We start from the raw sequence: 21,207 nt of genomic DNA on the forward strand, positions 1-21,207 counted from the left end.
CAGACAAACTCCATCCGAGCTACGTCGCGACTTGGCCCGATATAGAGGCGCCGCACACCCCCTCTCCTTCACTGATGAAGTAATGGAGCTTGAATTCCCAGAAGGGTTCAAACCTATGAATATCGAATCATATGATGGAACAACTGACCCCGTAGTATGGATTGAAGACTTCCTTCTCCATATCCACATCGCCCGTGGTGATGATCTACATGCCATCAAATACCTCCCACTAAAATTAAAGGGACCAGCCCGACACTGGCTAAACAGCCTCCCAGAAAACTCTGTTGGCAACTGGGAAGACCTGGAAGACGCCTTTCGCGACAACTTCCAGGGTACATATGTCCGGCCTCCGGATGCCGATGACCTCAGTCACATCATCCAACAGCCCGGAGAGTCAGCCAGGAAGCTCTGGACTAGGTTCTTAATAAAAAAGAACCAAATCATCGACTGTCCGGACGCCGAAGCCCTAGTGGCCTTTAAACATAGTGTCCGAGATGAGTGGCTGGCCCGTCACCTCGGCCAAGAAAAGCCAAAGTCTATGGCAGCTCTTACCGCAGTGATGACCCGCTTCTGCGCGGGAGAAGATAGCTGGTTGGCTCGACGAAACAATAGCACCAGCGATCCTGGCACCTCTGAGGTCAGGTACGGCAATGGCAAGCCTCGACGCAATAAAAACAAGCATCTAAACAACAATGTAGGAACCCAAGACATGGCGGTCAACGCCAGATTCAGTGGTTCCAAACCCGGTCAATGGAAGAAGCCATTCAAGGCACAAAGACGGTCCATCCAGTTTAGACAAGATACTGGATCGGCCCTGTCAAATTTATGGCAGCCCTGACAAACCCGCCAACCATACCAACAGAAATTGTTGGGTTTTCAAACAAGCAGCAAACTCAACGCCGAAATCAAAGGGAAGGGGCCGCCTAGTGATAGTGAAGACGAAGAGACTCGCCAAACAAACACCGGGGGACAAAAGCAATTTCCCCCCAAAGTAAAAAACAGTAGACATGATATCTGTGACGCATATCCCTACAAGGGAGCGCAAGCGCGTGCCACGAGACGACTTTGCCATAAAGCTGGTTGTACCTAAATTAACCCATGGGCAGCTTGTTCGATCACTTTTGATTGCAATGACCACCCAACAGGTATCCGCCACAAAGGCTTGGCAGCTCTGGTCCTCGACCCAATCATTGATGGATTCCATCTCACACGAGTCCTTCTGGACGGCGGCAGTAGCCTTAATCTACTCTATCAAGACACTGTTTGCAAAATGGGCATTGATCCCTCAAGGATCAAGCCCACCACAACTACCTTCAAAGGGGTAATACCCGGCGAAGAAGCTCACTGTACGGGCTCAATCACACTGGAAGTTGTCTTTGATTCGCAGGACAACTTATGAAGTGAAGCCTTGACCTTCGATATTGTTCCGTTCTGCCGTGGATATCATGCACTGCTTGGGCGGACTGCTTTTGCTTGTTTCAACGCGGTCCCACACTACGCCTATCTAAAGCTTAAGATGCCCGGTCCACACGGCGTCATAATGATCAATGGAAACACGGAACACCCCCTCCGTTCCGAAGAGTATACCATGGCCAACACCGCTGAAGTACAAAGCGGCCTCGTTAAACCGCATACCTCATCGGCCATTAAGCCACCGGCCTCTACTACACAAGACCGGTCAATTTTAGAGCTGGATTAGCAGTTCCGCCTCCGTCGTTCGCCGCATATACCTGCGAAGTTCACATCACGCATGCATAATTATGCACTTAAAATACCTTGGTCATCGCCGGAGGCACAATGCAGACAGGCCTACAGCACGGTTCGTCCTCCTACAGCTTTTCTCCCTTCCTTTTAACTATTTCTTATCTTTTTTTACAGATGAATCAAAACCTGTTCGTCCTATGGACCTACAAGGACTCTTTCAGAGCCCAGTTTCATTCAGGCAACCAAAGATTGCTCCTTTTAAGGAATCCTCTTCACTAAGGCAAAGGCAGCGCAGACGTGCGACAGGAGGTCCAAAAGATTTTTTGTAGACCAAACACTCTATTTAAAACCTGGATATAGCCTTTTTCCTCAGCCTTCGACCCCTGGCATGTAAAATGACCTGGGAAGGGGTGTTATAATCTGTAAGACTGCGTTCGACGTATCAATCAGATTCCAGTGAACATAATCCGCCTTCAGTAGTTACTTTTCCTCATAGAACTGTATTTTACCTCTTCGGTGGTTTCACATACACACCTCGGCACTAATCGCCAGGGGCTCGATACGGCAACATATTAGCTGCCAACAAGTCCGAACAGCTCTACAGCATACTTCGGCATCACGAGTTTGGCATTATATGCATCAGCTCCGAATCATGTCTTTGGTCAATAGTTGGGTTGCCTAGCCCCCGTGCTTACTACCTTACGTTCCGTTCTATCGGCTAGGGTAGTAAAGGGAGAACTACTGCGATTGTGTTTCCGGTTCACCTGGTTAAACACCTCAGTAGAGAAAGAAAAACTGACTGTCATGATACGGCGAGAGCTGGTCAACCACTCGGCGACTTATTAAAATCTTTTGCGATTTCTTCCGTGTAACACGAAGGACCGTTTTCCGGTCACCTATGTAGCGCAGCCGTATTCGGATAACCGCGCACATACAGGGGGCTATATCATAGACCCACCGTCAAACTCCTATGGCTAAGTGAAGGTGTTAAAGCCCTATAGTCCGATTGCCTAGTTCGCCACACTGACACCTCCTTCACGGACCAAGACGTTGGGTCAAGTGTAGTCAGTCGCTATTCCGAACACCCCCGCATTATATCCGAGGGGGCTGAAGCCGATGACTGGCAAACTTTCAGATTACAGAAAACGGCCGCACAGGAGGAAATACCTTTCAGGCAAAAGGCATAAATATAACATAGCCTTAATATATCATAATACTGTTATCACAATTCCGATACATTCACTCAAATATAATATCTTTCGAGCAATGACCTTCTATCAAGCGGGCGCCCTCTAGGACATCCTCAAAATATTGCTTCGGCGTGCGATGGTCCTTGCCCCTGGGTGGGCTCTTCGCTGACATCGGCGACCTTCATTTTTGCCCAGTACGTCTTGACGCGGGCAAAGGCCATCCGTGCACCTTCAACGCACGCCGACCGCTTAACAGCGTCGATACGCGGCACCGCATCAACAAGTCGCTGCACCAAACCAAAATAACTGTTCGGAATTGGCTCAGTCGGCCACAGCCGGACCACGACATCCTCCATGGCAGCTCCGGATATCTTGTGGAGCTCGGCCCACTGGGCCATCTGTTCGTTCAGGAACGACGAACGCCTAGGCATGTTGAATTGTGACCAGAAAAGCTTCTCTGCTGCACGTCCCTCTTGCGCTTGGTAAAACTGCGCCGCATCGGAGACACTCTTCGGCAGGTCCAAGAATGCGTCTGGAGAACTCCACAATTGATTAAGCAGGGCATACTTCGGGTCACCGAATTTAGTCTGTAATAGAAAGGGCTTACCAGCCGCTATCTCCCGAGCTTGCCGGATCTCCTCCCGAGCCGCTCTAGACTCGGACCGTGCCCCGCGCACCTCTTGTAAAGCCTTGTTGAGTTCGGCTGCCTAGGCTTTGTTACCCTTCTCGAGTGATTTGCATTGGCCAGTGGCATCCTTTAGTTCTCGCACCAGGGAAGATATTCTCTCCTTGCACTGGCGCCGAGCGGCCTGTTCGGCCTTTAACTCAGCAGCTGCCTTCTTGACAGCCGCATTGCTCACTCTGGCTTGCTCCTTGGCCTGGGCAAGTTCAGCCCGAAGGGTCTCAACCACAGCAGCACCATCTGCAATTATGCATGTCCCAGCATATAATTCTCAGCTTCATGCTCATATTATTATACATGCATAAGCTGACTGCCCCAAAATATACCTTGTGCCTCGTCGAGCCGCCTGTTAACAAGAGTAATGTCCTCATCCGCTGACTCAAGTTTCTGCTTTAAATCTGCAACTTCCGCAGCATGGGCAGTCGCCATTGACATAACCGCCTGTTTTCAAATTAATCATGTCATTTCCTGAGCATATCTTTTTGATCCTCTGATCGCCTCCCTGTGGAAGCCGACCAGAGTCTCAGGGGCTACTATCTATACACAGGCGCATTCTGCATGTAAAGCATGGTTAAGATATTGCATTACATACCTCGAAGCTTCTTAGTAGGCCCGTGAAGGCTTCATTCAATCCGCTCCTTGCGGACAGAATCCTCTCAACTACCGTACCCATTAAGGTACGATGTTCCTCCTAGACGGACGCATTTTGCAACATGTCCATCAGCGTATCCGGCGCCTCCGGATTCCTGGAAGCGGCTGCGGTACGAACTCCCTTCGAAGGGATATGTTTACTCGACCCTAGAGTCATCTTCAGCCGTAAACCGGATAGTCCGGGGCCTTTATTGTTGGTCCCCATAGGGGCTGCACACCCCGGACCCTTGACGACCGAAGTATCACCTTCGAGCGCTGTCTTCATTGCCCCCCGCACCACTTGATGATCGGGGAGACCCTCCGGGACGACACCTCGAAGTCGTCCACCCTAAGGGGCGAGGAAGCCTTTGGAGGCATCTCGCTTTCCATCATCTCCAGAAGCAGGTCATCCGAGGAGGAGGACTGTTGAGGAAGACTGCGGGCTGGACTAAAAACATATATTTAAGATGTTACCCTTGTAACCTGGAAAGAACGGGATATGTCTAGAATACCCTTGTTCACTTACGATTCGGCGAAAGGCTTGTCCTTATGGAGGAACTGTGCGGCAACGTCGTCTTCTGAACCCGAACCATCTGACAGGGACATCTTCCCTCTCTTGGGAGCCTCCACCTCCAAATCTTTGGAGGCGGTCCTTTTCTTCCCATGGGGAGAAGGGATATCAGCTTCTTCTTCCCCTTCGTCTTCAGAAGAGGGAGTTCCGGTCTCCCCGGACATAGCGTCCGGTGTACCTTTAGAGTGGAGGCCACCTTTGGCCTTCTTGCTCTCCTCTTTATCCTCCTTCGCCGGCACTTGATACGGCGCCGGGGCCAACATCCTTGTTAATACAGGATCAGCTGAGTCTTCGGAAGTGGAGCCGAACACCTAATTTGTTCCGCCTTCTTTATCCATCCCTGGTCGAAGACAGGTTTCTCAGTATATTGATACAGGATAATCAACTAAGCTGTGTTCAGGAGTCGAGTGCTTACCGAGGTATCTGGATGGTTGCAGTCGAGGCCGATGTCCTCGGTTGTATCCGGCCACTGCTTTCGGGTCCCGAAGAATAACTTCCACATCCCTCTGTGCGTTGTGCCGAAGAAGTGCTGAAGGGTCCGTGGTCCTTCCGGATTGAACTCCCACATGCGGAGAGGCCGTCGCTGGCACGGCAGGACCCGGCGGACTAGCATTACCTGGATCACGTTGATGAGGCCGGTGTCCTTTTCAAGGAGGCTCCGGATACGGCTTTGTAGCGTCTGCACTTCATCAATTGATCCCCAGTCCAGCCCCTTATTAATCCATGATGCGAGTCGTAATGGAGGGCCAGATCGAACGCAGGTGTAGCTGCCCACTTGGTACCGCGGGGTTCAGTGATGTAAAACCACTCCCGCTGCCATAGGTTGGAAGTTTCCGTGAAGGAGCCCTTTGGCCAAAGAGTATTGGCGAGCTTGCTCACCATAGCACCGCCACACTCCGCTTGCTCCCCGTCGACTACCTTCGGCTTCACATTAAAGGTCTTGAGCCATAAGCCGAAGTGTGGGGAATGCGGAGAAAGGCCTCGCACATGACAATGAACGCCGAGATGTGAAGAAAGGAGTCCGGAGCTAGATCGTGAAAATCTAGCCCGTAATAGAACATGAGGCCACGAACGAAGGGGTGGAGAGCGAACCCTAGCCCCCGGAGGAAGTGGGAGATGAATACGACCCTCTCGCCGGATCTGGGTGTAGGAATAACCTGCCCCTTAGCAGGGAGCCTGTGGAGGATTTCCGCGGTCAGGTACCTTGCCGCCCGGAGCTTCGCGATATCCTCCTCTGTGACAGAGGAGGCCACCCACCGACCTTGAGGGCTGGATCCGGACATGACTGGCAGGCTTGGAGTGATTAAGTTGAAACCTGGGTATTGGAGCTCGAGGTTGGAAAAGTTGAGGAAGAGGTAGGCGTAGAGGAGAAAAGACGGGTCTGTGCCCCTTTAGAAAGGAGATGAATATCGAACGCGTCCTCATGGGCCTTAAAACTTGCCTATTCCCAAGGAATCGTGCCAATGGGGCGGTTGGATTACCCACGCCCGTATTGATGAGAATCCCACAATAAGGGGACACGATCTCTGCTTTGACAAGACGTGCTAATAAAACCACATCTCAAAACATGGAGCGGGAGGCTAAAAATGGTTCAAATAATAACCGGGCAGCGACGTGATGTCACGCTACAAAAGTTGTCAGTAGATTGGACATTATACTCTCTACGGGTGTGTGTGGTACTTGTTTTGCAGAGCCGGATACGTTTTCTATGTTCAATGGCTATTTTGGAGTATTCGGAGGAGGAACCCGCCTTGCAATGCCGAAGACAATCTGCGCGCCGGACACATCATCATTGAAGCCTGGTTCAGGGGCTACTGAGGGAGTCCTGGATTAAGGGGTCCTCGGGCGTCCGGACTATATAACATGGGCCGGACTAATGGGCCATGAAGATACAAGACAGAAGACTTCTTCCCGTGTCCGGATGGGACTCTCCTTTGCGTGGATGGCAAGCTTGACATTCGGATATGTAGATTCCTTCCTTTGTAAACCGACTCTGTACAACCCTAGGCACCTCCGGTGTCTATATAAACCGGAGGGTTTGGTCCGTAGAGGCAATCACAAACATGCAGGCTAGACATCTAGGGTTTAGCCATTAAGATCTCGTGGTAGATCAACTCTTGTAATCCTCATATTCATCAAGATCAATCAAGCAGGAAGTAGGGTATTACCTCCATCAAGAGGGCCCGTGAAGGAAATATTCCCTAGAGGCAATAATAAAGTATTATTTATTTCCTTATATCATGATAAATGTTTATTATTCATGCTAGAATTTTATTAACCGGAAACATAATACATGTGTGAATACATAGACAAACAGAGTGTCACTAGTATGCCTCTAATTGACTAGCTCGTTAATCAAAGATGGTTATATTTCCTAGCCATAGACATGAGTTGTCATTTGATTAACGAGATCACCTCATTAGGAGAATGACGTGATTGACTTGACCCATTCCGTTAGCTTAGCACTCGATCGTTTAGTATGTTGCTATTGCTTTCTTCATGACTTATACATGTTCCTATGACTATGAGATTATGCAACTCCCGTTTACCGGAGGAACACTTTGTGTGCTACCAAACGTCACAACGTAACTAGGTGATTATAAAGGTGCTCTACAGGTGTCTCCAAAGGTACTTGTTGGGTTGGCGTATTTCGAGATTAGGATTTGTCACTCCGATTGTCGGAGAGGTATCTCTGGGCCCACTCGGTAATGCACATCACTATAAGCCTTGCAAGCATTGTGACTAATGAGTTAGTTGCGGGATGATGTATTACGGAACGAGTAAAGAGACTTGCCGGTAACGAGATTGAACTAGGTATCGAGATACCGACGATCGAATCTCGGGCAAGTAACATACCGATGACAAAGGGAACAACGTATGTTGTTATGCGGTCTGACCGATAAAGATCTTCGTAGAATATGTGGGAACCAATATGAGCATCCAGGTTCCGCTATTGGTTATTGACCGGAGAGGTGTCTCGGTCATGTCTACATAGTTCTCGAACCCGTAGGGTCCGCACGCTTAAAGTTATGATGACAGTTATATTATGAGTTTATATGTTTTGATGTACCGAAGGTTGTTCGGAGTCCCGGATGTGATCACGGACATGACGAGGAGTCTCGAAATGGTCGAGACATAAAGATTGATATATTGGAAGCCTATGTTTGGACATCGGAAGTGTTCCGGGTGAAATCGGGATTTTTCCGGAGTACCGAGAGGTTACCGAAACCCCCCCGGTAACTTAATGGGCCTTAGTGGGCCTAGGTGGAAGAGAGGAGAGGAGGCTAGGGCAGGGCCGCGCCCCCCTTCCCCCCAGTCCGAATAGGACAAGGAGAGGGGGGCGGCGCCCCCCTTCCTTCCTCCCCTCCACCTCTTCCCCTCTTCCACTCCTAGTCCAACAAGGAAAGGGGGGAGTCCTACTCCCGGTAGGAGTAGGACTCCTCCTGGCGCGCCTCTACCTCCTAGGCCGGCGGCCTCCCCCTTGCTCCTTTATATACGGGGGCAGGGGGCACCTCTATGCACACAATTGATATACGATATTTTAGCCGTGTGCGGTGCCCCCCTCCACCATATTACACCTCGATAATATCGTAGCGGAGCTTAGGCGAAGCCCTGCGTCGGTAGAACATCATCATCGTCACCACGCCGTCGTGCTAACGAAACTCTCCCTCAACACTCGGCTGGATCGGAGTTCGAGGGACGTCATCGAGCTGAACGTGTGCTGAACTCGGAGGTGCCGTGCGTTCGGTACTTGATCGGTCGGATCGTGAAGACGTACGACTACATCAACCGCGTTGTGTTAACGCTTCCGCTTTCGGTCTACAAGGGTACGTGGACAACACTCTCCCCTCTCGTTGCTATGCATCACCATGATCTTGCGTGTGCGTAGGAATTTTTTTGAAATTACTACGTTCCCCAACAGTGGCATCCGAGCCTGGTTTTATGCGTTGATGCTATGCACGAGTAGAACACAAGTGAGTTGTGGGCGATATAAGTCATACTGCTTACCAGCATGTCATACTTTGGTTCGGCGGTATTGTGAGATGAAGCGGCCCGGACCGACATTACGCGTACGCTTACGCGAGACTGGTTTCACCGTTGCGAGCACTCGTTGCTTAAAGGTGACTGGCGGGTGTCTGTCTCTCTCACTTTAGTTGAACCGAGTGTGGCTACGCCCGGTCCTTGCGAAGGTTAAAACAGCACCAACTTGACAAACTATCGTTGTGGTTTTGATGCGTAGGTAAGAACGGTTCTTGCTAAGCCCGTAGCAGCCACGTAAAACTTGCAACAACAAAGTAGAGGACGTCTAACTTGTTTTTGCAGGGCATGTTGTGATGTGATATGGTCAAGACATGATGCTATATTTTATTGTATGAGATGATCATGTTTTGTAACCGAGTTATCGGCAACTGGCAGGAGCCATATGGTTGTCGCTTTATTGTATGCAATGCAATCGCCATGTAATTGTTTTACTTTATCACTAAGCGGTAGCGATAGTCGTAAAAGCAATAAGTTGGCGAGACGACAACGATACTACGATGGAGATCAAGGTGTCGCGCCGGTGACGATGGTGATCATGACGGTGCTTCGGAGATGGAGATCACAAGCACAAGATGATGATGGCCATATCATATCACTTATATTGATTGCATGTGATGTTAATCTTTTATGCATCTTATCTTGCTTTGATTGACGGTAGCATTATAAGATGATCTCTCACTAAAATTTCAAGATAAAAGTGTTCTCCCTGAGTATGCACCGTTGCGAAAGTTCTTCGTGCTGAGACACCACGTGATGATCGGGTGTGATAGGCTCTACGTTCAAATACAACGGGTGCAAAACAGTTGCACACGCGGAATACTCAGGTTAAACTTGACGAGCCTAGCATATGCAGATATGGCCTCGGAACACGGAGACCGAAAGGTCGAGCGTGAATCATATAGTAGATATGATCAACATAGTGATGTTCACCATTGAAACTACTCCATCTCACGTGATGATCGGACATGGTTTAGTTGATTTGGATCACGTAATCACTTAGATGATTAGAGGGATGTCTATCTAAGTGGGAGTTCTTAAGTAATATGATTAATTGAACTTGAATTTATCATGAACTTAGTACCTGATAGTATCTTGCTTGTCTATGTTAATTGTAGATAAATGGCCCGTGCTGTTGTTCCGTTGAATTTTAATGCGTTCCTTGAGAAAGCAAAGTTGAAAGATGATGGTAGCAATTACACGGACTGGGTCCGTAACTTGAGGATTATCCTCATTGCTGCACAGAAGAATTACGTCCTGGAAGCACCGCTAGGTGCCAGGCCTCCTGCAAGAGCAACACCAGAAGTTATGAACGTCTGGCAGAGCAAAGCTGATGACTACTCGATAGTTCAGTGTGCCATGCTTTACGGCTTAGAACCGGGTCTTCAACGACGTTTTGAACGTCATGGAGCATATGAGATGTTCCAGGAGTTGAAGTTAATATTTCAAGCAAATGCCCGGATTGAGAGATATGAAGTCTCCAATAAGTTCTACAGCTGCAAGATGGAAGAGAATAGTTCTGTCAGTGAGCATATACTCAAAATGTCTGGGTATAATAATCACTTGATTCAACTGGGAGTTAATCTTCCGGATGATAGCGTCATTGACAGAATTCTTCAATCACTGCCACCAAGCTACAAGAGCTTCGTGATGAACTATAACATGCAAGGGATGAATAAGACAATTCCCGAGCTCTTCGCAATGCTAAAGGCAGCGGAGGTAGAAATCAAAAAGGAGCATCAAGTGTTGATGGTCAGTAAGACCACTAGTTTCAAGAAAAAGGGCAAAGGGAAGAAGAAGGGGAACTTCAAGAAGAACAGCAAGCAAGTTGCTGTTCAGGAGAAGAAACCCAAGTCTGGACCTAAGCCTGAAACTGAGTGCTTCTACTGCAAGCAGACTGGTCACTGGAAGCGGAACTGCCCCAAGTATTTGGCGGATAAGAAGGATGGCAAGGTTAACAAAGGTATATGTGATATACATGTTATTGATGTGTACCTTACTAATGCTCGCAGTAGCACCTGGGTATTTGATACTGGTTCTGTTGCTAATATTTGCAACTCGAAACAGGGGCTACGGATTAAGCGAAGATTGGCTAAGGACGAGGTGACGATGCGCGTGGGAAATGGTTCCAAAGTCGATGTGATCGCGGTCGGCACGCTACCTCTACATCTACCTTCGGGATTAGTTTTAGACCTAAATAATTGTTATTTGGTGCCAGCGTTGAGCATGAACATTATATCTGGATCTTGTTTGATGCGAGACGGTTATTCATTTAAATCAGAGAATAATGGTTGTTCTATTTATATGAATAATATCTTTTATGGTCATGCACCCTTGAAGAGTGGTCTATTTTTAATGAATCTCGATAGTAGTGACACACATATTCATAATGTCGAAGCCAAAAGATGCAGAGTTGATAATGACAGTGCAACTTATTTGTGGCACTGCCGTTTAGGTCATATCGGTGTAAAGCGCATGAAGAAACTCCATACTGATGGACTTTTGGAATCACTTGATTATGAATCACTTGGTACTTGCGAACCGTGCCTCATGGGCAAGATGACTAAAACACCGTTCTCCGGAACTATGGAGAGAGCAACAGATTTATTGGAAATCATACATACAGATGTATGTGGTCCGATGAATATTGAGGCTCGTGGCGGATATCGTTATTTTCTCACCTTCACAGATGATTTGAGCAGATATGGGTATATCTACTTAATGAAACATAAGTCTGAAACATTTGAAAAGTTCAAAGAATTTCAGAGTGAAGTTGAAAATCATCGTAACAAGAAAATAAAATTTCTACGATCTGATCGTGGAGGAGAATATTTGAGTTATGAGTTTGGTCTCATTTGAAACAATGCGGAATAGTTTCGCAACTCACGCCACCCGGAACACCACAGCGTAATGGTGTGTCCGAACGTCGTAATCGTACTTTACTAGATATGGTGCGATCTATGATGTCTCTTACTGATTTACCGCTATCGTTTTGGGGTTATGCTTTAGAGACGGCTGCATTCACTCTAAATAGGGCACCATCAAAATCCGTTGAAACGACACCTTATGAACTATGGTTTGGCAAGAAACCAAAGTTGTCGTATCTTAAAGTTTGGGGTTGCGATGCTTATGTGAAGAAACTTCAACCTGATAAGCTCGAACCTAAATCGGAGAAATGTGTCTTCATAGGATACCCAAAGGAGACTGTTGGGTACACCTTCTATCACAGATCCGAAGGCAAGACATTCGTTGCTAAGAATGGATCCTTTCTAGAGAAGGAGTTTCTCTCGAAAGAAGTGAGTGGGAGGAAAGTAGAACTTGATGAGGTAACTGTACCTGCTCCCTTATTGGAAAGTAGATCATCACAGAAACCAGTTTCTGCGACACCTACACCAATTAGTGGGGAAGTTAATGATAATGATCATGAAACTTCAGATCAAGTTATTACTGAACCTCGTAGGTCAACCAGATTAAGATCCGCACCAGAGTGGTACGGTAATCCTGTTCTGGAGGTTATGTTACTAGACCATGACGAACCTACGAACTATGAAGAAGCGATGGTGAGCCCAGATTCCGCAAAATGGCTTGAGGCCATGAAATCCGAGATGGGATCCATGTATGAGAACAAAGTATGGACTTTGGTTGACTTGCCCGATGGTCGGCAAGCCATTGAAAATAAATGGATCTTCAAGAAGAAGACTGACGCTGATGGTAATGTTACTGTCTATAAAGCTCGACTTGTTGCGAAAGGTTTTCGACAAGTTCAAGGGATTGACTACGATGAGACCTTCTCACCCGTAGCGATGCTTAAGTCTGTCCGAATCATGTTAGCAATTGCCGCATTTTATGATTATGAAATTTGGCAAATGGATGTAAAAACTGCATTCCTGAATGGATTTCTGGAAGAAGAGTTGTATATGATGCAACCGGAAGGTTTTATCGATCCAAAGGGAGCTAACAAAGTGTGCAAGCTCCAGCGATCCATTTATGGACTGGTGCAAGCCTCTCGGAGTTGGAATAAACGCTTTGATAGTGTGATCAAAGCATTTGGTTTTATACAGACTTTTGGAGAAGCCTGTATTTACAAGAAAGTGAGTGGGAGCTCAGTAGCATTTCTGATATTATATGTGGATGACATATTGCTGATTGGAAATGATATAGAATTTCTGGATAGCATAAAGGGATACTTGAATAAGAGTTTTTCAATGAAAGACCTCGGTGAAGCTGCATATATATTAGGCATTAAGATCTATAGAGATAGATCAAGACGCTTAATTGGACTTTCACAAAGCACATACCTTGACAAAGTTTTGAAGAAGTTCAAAATGGATCAAGCAAAGAAAGGGTTCTTGCCTGTACTACAAGGTGTGAGATTGAGTAAGACTCAATGCCCGACCACTGCAGAAGATAGAGAGAAGATGAAAGATGTTCCCTATGCTTCAGCCATAGGCTCTATCATGTATGCAATGCTGTGTACCAGACCTGATGTGTGCCTTGCTATAAGTTTAGCAGGGAGGTACCAAAGTAATCCAGGAGTGGATCACTGGACAGCGGTCAAGAACATCCTGAAATACCTGAAAAGGACTAAGGATATGTTTCTCGTTTATGGAGGTGACAAAGAGCTCATCGTAAATGGTTACGTTGATGCAAGCTTTGACACTGATCCGGACGATTCTAAATCGCAAACCGGATACGTATTTACATTGAACGGTGGAGCTGTCAGTTGGTGCAGTTCTAAGCAAAGTGTCGTGGCGGGATCTACGTGTGAAGCGGAGTACATAGCTGCTTCGGAAGCAGCAAATGAAGGAGTCTGGATGAAGGAGTTCATATCCGATCTAGGTGTCATACCTAGTGCATCGGGACCAATGAAAATCTTTTGTGACAATACTGGTGCAATTGCCTTAGCAAAGGAATCCAGATTTCACAAGAGAACCAAGCACATCAAAAGACGCTTCAATTCCATCCGGGATTTAGTCCAGGTGGGAGACATAGAAATTTGCAAGATACATACGGATCTGAATGTTGCAGACCCGTTGACTAAGCCTCTTCCACGAGCAAAACATGATCAGCACCAAGACTCCATGGGTGTAAGAATCATTACTGTGTAATCTAGATTATTGACTCTAGTGCAAGTGGGAGACTGAAGGAAATATGCCCTAGAGGCAATAATAAAGTATTATTTATTTCCTTATATCATGATAAATGTTTATTATTCATGCTAGAATTGTATTAACCGGAAACATAATACATGTGTGAATACATAGACAAACAGAGTGTCACTAGTATGCCTCTACTTGACTAGCTCGTTAATCAAAGATGGTTATGTTTCCTAGCCATAGACATGAGTTGTCATTTGATTAACGGGATCACCTCATTAGGAGAATGACGTGATTGACTTGACCCATTCCGTTAGCTTAGCACTCGATCGTTTAGTATGTTGCTATTGCTTTCTTCATGACTTATACATGTTCCTATGACTATGAGATTATGCAACTCCCGTTTACCGGAGGAACACTTTGTGTGCTACCAAACGTCACAACGTAACTGGGTGATTATAAAGGTGCTCTACAGGTGTCTCCAAAGGTACTTGTTGGGTTGGCGTATTTCGAGATTAGGATTTGTCACTCCGATTGTCGGAGAGGTATCTCTGGGCCCACTCGGTAATGCACATCACTATAAGCCTTGCAAGCATTGTGACTAATGAGTTAGTTGCGGGATGATGTATTACGGAACGAGTAAAGAGACTTGCCGGTAACGAGATTGAACTAGGTATCGAGATACCGACGATCGAATCTCGGGCAAGTAACATACCGATGACAAAGGGAACAACGTATGTTGTTATGCGGTCTGACCGATAAAGATCTTCGTAGAATATGTGGGAACCAATATGAGCATCCAGGTTCCGCTATTGGTTATTGACCGGAGAGGTGTCTCGGTCATGTCTACATAGTTCTCGAACCCGTAGGGTCCGCACGCTTAAAGTTACGATGACAGTTATATTATGAGTTTATATGTTTTGATGTACCGAAGGTTGTTCGGAGTCCCGGATGTGATCACGGACATGACGAGGAGTCTCGAAATGGTCGAGACATAAAGATTGATATATTGGAAGCCTATGTTTGGACATCGGAAGTGTTCCGGGTGAAATCGGGATTTTTCCGGAGTACCGGGAGGTTACCGAACCCCCCCGGTAACTTAATGGGCCTTAGTGGGCCTAGGTGGAAGAGAGGAGAGGAGGCTAGGGCAGGGCCGTGCCCCCCTTCCCCCCCAGTCCGAATAGGACAAGGAGAGGGGGGCGGCGCCCCCCTTCCTTCCTCCCCTCCACCTCTTCCCCTCTTCCACTCCTAGTCCAACAAGGAAAGGGGGGAGTCCTACTCCCGGTAGGAGTAGGACTCCTCCTGGCGCGCCTCTACCTCCTAGGCCGGCGGCCTCCCCCTTGCTCCTTTATATACAGGGGCAGGGGGGCACCATTATCCACACAATTGATATACGATATTTTAGCCGTGTGCGGTGCCCCCTCCACCATATTACACCTCGATAATATCGTAGCGGAGCTTAGGCGAAGCCCTGCGTCGGTAGAACATCATCATCGTCACCACGCCGTCGTGCTGACGAAACTCTCCCTCAACACTCGGCTGGATCGGAGTTCGAGGGACGTCATCGAGCTGAACGTGTGCTGAACTCGGAGGTGCCGTGCGTTCGGTACTTGATCGATCGGATCGTGAAGACGTACGACTACATCAACCGCGTTGTGTTAACGCTTCCGCTTTCGGTCTACGAGGGTACGTGGACAACACTCTCCCCTCTCGTTGCTATGCATCACCATGATCTTGCGTGTGCGTAGGATTTTTTTTTGAAATTACTACGTTCCCCATCAGCCCGAACCTGGGTAAACATCGTGTCCCCCGTCTCCTATTACCATCGACCTTAGACGCACAGTTCGGGAACCCCTACCCGAGATCCGCTGGTTTTGACACCGACAATGATGTCCGAGGTTGGTGTGCCAGAGGAGGGCCACCGCCGTGAGAGGACCAGTGGTCCGCACGCCATATTTGATGGGGAGGTGGGATATGATGGTTACTAACATCTCATCGGGTGATAACCCACAAGTATAGTGGATCGCAACAGTTTTCGAGGGTAGAGTATTCAACCCAAATTTATAGATTCGACACAAGGGGAGCCAAAGAATATTTGAAGGTATTAGCAGCCGAGTTGTCAATTCAACCACACCTGGAGATTAATTATCTGCGGCAAAGTGATCAGTAGCAAAGTAGTTTGATAGTTTTGATAGTAGTGACAGCAGCAATAGTAACAGTAACAGTGATAGCAGTAATTTTGTAGCAAGTGTAACAATGATGATAGCAGTAGTAACTTAGCAGAAACAATATGGAAAAGTTCGTAGGCATTGGATCGGTGATTTGTTGGATGATATTCATCATGTGACAGTTATAACCTAGGGCGATACGGCACTAGCTCCAGTTCATCGATATAATGTAGGCATGTATTCCATAAATAGTCATATGTGCTTTATTAAAAGAAGTTGCATGACATCATTTGTCCTATTCTCCCATGGCAACGGGGTCCATATTGGAAACTAAGGGATATTAAGGCCTCCTTTTAATAGAGAACCGGAACAAAGCATTAACACATAGTGAATACATGAACTCCTCAAACTACGGTAATCACCGGAAGAAGTCCCGGTTATTGTCACTCCGGGGTTACCGGATCATAACACGTAGTAGGTGACTATAACTTGCAAGATCGGATCTAACACATGGATATAATGACGAATTCATAAACGGTTCAAATCTGAGTTCATGGCACCTGGGCCCGAAGTGACAAGCATTAAGCATAGCAAAGTCATAGCAACATCAATCTAAGAACATAGTGGATACTAGGGATCAAGCCCTAACAAAACTAACTCGATTACATGATGAATCTCATCCAACTCCTTACCGACCAGCGAGCCTACAAAGGAATTACTCACTCCCGGTGGGGAGCATCATGGAATTGGCGATGGAGAAGGGTTGGTGATGATGAAGAACGAAGATCCCTCTCTCTGGAGCCCCAAACGGACTCCAGATCTGCCCTCCCGAGGTAGAACAGGGCTTGGCGGTGGCTCCGTTTCGTGGATCGTGATAATTCTTTCTCCCAATTTTTTCTCCGAAAATAGGAATTTATAGTGTCAGGGTTGAGGTCTGCAGGGCCACCAGGTGGGTACAACCCACCTGGGCGCGCCAGGAGAGGGGGCGCGCCCTGGTTGGTTGTGCCCACCCAGGGGCCCATCTCCGATGGATCTTGGATCCCGAAATTCTCTTTTATTATATAAAAAATCCTCGCAAAGTTTCGTTCCATTCCGAGAACTTTTATTTCTGCACAAAATAACACCATGGTAGTTCTGCTGAAAACAGCGTCAGTCCGGGGTTAGTTTCATTCAAATCATGCAAATTAGAGTCCAAAACAAGAGGAAAAGCGTGAGAAAAAGTAGATACGTTGGAGACGTATCAACTCCCCCAAGCTTAAACCTTTGCTTGTCCTCAAACAATTCAGTTGATAAACTGAAAGTGAGAAAGAAAAACTTTTACGAACTCTTTTGCTCTTGTTTGCATAAATAAGCTTAAACAGCACCCAAGTTTTCAGCCAACATTATAACTAACCATGTTAACAGTAACTCTTAAAGATTATAATGACTCATATCAATGACATAATCAGCTAGCGAGCAATAATAAGAAATCTCAAACGGCAACACGTTGTCAAAACAACCTTGATATAATATGACAATAGTGGTATCTCGCTAGCCCTTTCTGAGACCGCAAAACATAAATGCAGAGCACCTCCAAAGTTCAAGCAGTGACTAAACACTGTAATTTAGGGTAGAAAAGATCCAGTCATGATGCACCCAACATTAGCTACACACAATGCATAAATCATGACAGCTGTGCTCTGCTCAGTTTCTGGCACTTGTTTTTAGAAGGTGGTGACAAAACATAAAAGTAAATAAATAGTCCCTTCATAGAGGGAAGCAGTGATTTGCGGAGGTGCCAAAGCTCAGTTTTTAAAAGAGGGATAAATGATATTTTAAGACATGCACCCTTCTCATTTACTTCACGACTATCAGTTATCAATATCTCCCATGCTAAACAAGCTAGTGGCGGTTCCCAAGCGATAAAAAGCAAAGGTTTTGACTCTGTTGGGAGTTTTTGTTTGATTATTCGAGCGAATAACTCTTTTTGTATTTTGCAGTTTGGGACTGGGCATCCCTATTACCACCCTTTTCTCGTGTGATGGTGAGTGAATAAACACTCAACCTGAGAATAACTCGCTTAGCATGTAAGATACCGACTACCTCCTGTCGTTCCATGAACGATATCCAGGCACACAAAACGGATATTTTTAGAAGTTTTTAGAGGTGGCACATGCAAATTTACTTAGGATGGCAGGGAAATACCGCATATAGGTAGGTGTGGTGGACTCATCTGGAATAACTTTGGGTTCAAGGTTTTTGATGTACAAGCAGGATTCCCACTTAGTACAGGCGAAGGCTAGCAATTTAGATTGAGAAGCAGCCAACTAGAGAGCAACAACGATCATAACCATGCATTATGCATAAGTAACATTGGACACTAGCATGAGTAGGATATGAACACCATGAACATAAATATCATAGAGGCTATGTTGGTTTTGATTCAACTACATGCATAAACATGTGCCAAGTCAAGCCACTCGAACATTCAGTGGAGGATACCATATCATCATACTACATCACAATCATCTTAACTCAATGTTGATATCCAAGATAAATCATTATTAACTCCCAGCTGCTTATGCATGGCATGAGAAACTATAATCTCTAATTTTCATTGCAAACATGTTTAATCATAATGGGTTGAAGCATGGATACTAGGTTAAACATATTTACACAGACAGAACAAGTCGAGTTCATACCAGTTTCTCTCTGCCATGGCCAGTTCATCGAATGTCGTCATTATTGCCTTTCACTTGCACGACCGAACGATATGAAATAATAATAGTGCAAGAGTGCCATGGACTAAGCTAGAATCTGCAAGACATTTTATTCAACAGGAGAAGACAAGGTAAAATGGGCTCTTTATTAGTTCAACAGTTATTCATATGAGTGCCACTCAACATTTTCATCGTGGTCTTCTCCTCGGCACAAATTGAATAAAAAGAAAAGAAATTCAGATAAACACACTGAAATATTTTTGGAGTTTTTGGTTTTCTTGAACAAGCAATTAAAGGGAAAAGCAAAAATGAGAAAAACTATTTACACGGGAAAGCTCCAAACAAGCAAAAGAAGAACAATCTTTTTGGGTTTTCTTTTTAATATTACTATTAAGCATGCATAGAAAGTAAATTAACTATAACAATTTTTTTTGGTTTTTCTAAAGTTTTTCAAACACACAAGAAGAAAGCAAGAAAATAAATCTAAACATGGATGATACAATGAAAAAGTGTGGACACCGACAAATGGAATAAGTGAACATGGATGTAAAGTTGGTGGAAACACGTACTCCCCCAAGCTTAGGCTTTTGGCCTAACTTGGTTGTCGATCAGTAGCCTGGAGGGTAGTAGGGGTGCTAAGGAGCGGGCATCCACTCGTCCCACTGCTGGGGCTCCTGCTGTGCCGCTTCCACAGCAGCCTGAGCGTTCCGGTAGGCGATGATGTCTGTAGGCATGATCCTATATCCGCCCCTGGCAGCAGAATCAAACAAAGCAGGTACAGGCAATGGAATAACATCATGAGTTTTAATGCTAAAGACCAGGTTATAAGGGATGGCAATATCAGGACGATCATGTGCAAGAAAGTGATGGTGTTCATGGCTGCATGGTCTAGGTAAACCTTGGTCAGAGGGTAATCATGAGGGCGTATCGCAACCTCGAAATGAGCAGCCAAACGAGTAGCAAAAATCCCACCATGTATTTCACCCTGTCATTTATTAATATGGAGGCGACAAGCCACAATAGCTCCCAAGCTATAAGTGTTGTCACCCTCCAATGGGGCGTAAAACAGCAAAGTCTAGTGCACTGAGCACACCTACTTTCTTTCTAGAAAGAAGGCACTTAGCAACAAATAAAGCAAAATAATGTACAGCAGGAAAGTGTAAGCTAACAGCCGTGGTGGCTGACACTCCTCTCCCATCTCCCACTATCGAAGTGCGATAAAAAGCCTCAAACCCAGTCGGTCTTGGCTCAGCTAAACTCCCATCAGAAGGGATCATGCATATGTCACAAAATTTAGTAAGTGGTATCTGATGGTTTCAACATATAAATCAAAGCTCACTTCAGGAGGATTATTTCTAGGCAAGAAAGTAAAGCTCCGAACAAAGATGTTTGTGAGGATTTAGTGCTGGTCACACTCATCTGCGATGAAGTCAGTGAGGCCGGCATTGGCAATATATTGTGTGAACTCCTCGAAAAATACAGCCTCTTGCAGGAACGGGGTGTGCGGCCATTCGCACGGCCGTACCTCCGCCAAGCTCCGAGGGTGGAGATCACCGTCAGAAGACTCCCCAATGACACCCTTGGAGTTCTTCTTAGAGCCAAACTTCCTGAAGATATTCATGTCCGCGTACAATTTTCTGAAAATAAAAATTTTGGGTGACAAAAATTTATCAACAAAACTTTATGAAATTGATAGCAACTACTCATAGGGATGCATAGAAGCCATAGCAAGCATTCAAACTACTTAGAACACTAAGAATTCAACATGCAAGCACATCTAGAGCAGCACCAAGAGTAACTAATTATTCAAAATATAAACCACTAAAGCAAAAACTAATTGGACAAATGGTGGAGTCACATACCAAGCAACAATCCCCCGAAACAATTTCGGAAACGGAGCTTCGAGCAAAGAGATCGAAATCCGTGGGTTTGAGCTCAAGAACACGGGAGAGAGTGCAATGGGGATTTCTCTCTGGAGGTAAGTGATGATGTGGGATGAAGAGGTAAGTGAGGGGCCCATGTGGGACCACAACCCACCAGGGCGTGCCTGGGGGTCCTGCCGCGCCCAGGTGGGTTGTGCCCACCTGGTGCACCTCCCTCTGGTATTATTTGCACCAGAAATTCAGAAATATTCAGAAAAAATCGTGTAAAATTTTCAAGGCATTCTAAGAACTTTTATTTTTGGGTCATTTTTTATTGCACGGGGAATTCAGAAAACAGACAAAACATGGCATTTTATTTTATTTAGCTAATAAAAACAGAAAACAAAAGGTAAGGACAGAAGGTAGTGCTTACTAAATTCATCAACTTCATACCATTAAAAAATGATCCATTAATAAGGTTGATCATGTCTTATTAACAACCACTTTCGATTAGCATGAAACCGAAGAACTTCCGTAAATCACTAAGTTACCTCAATGGGGATATGC

Source organism: Triticum aestivum, chromosome 3D, assembly GCF_018294505.1.
Source record: "Triticum aestivum cultivar Chinese Spring chromosome 3D, IWGSC CS RefSeq v2.1, whole genome shotgun sequence".
Classification (NCBI taxonomy): Eukaryota; Viridiplantae; Streptophyta; class Magnoliopsida; order Poales; family Poaceae; genus Triticum; species Triticum aestivum.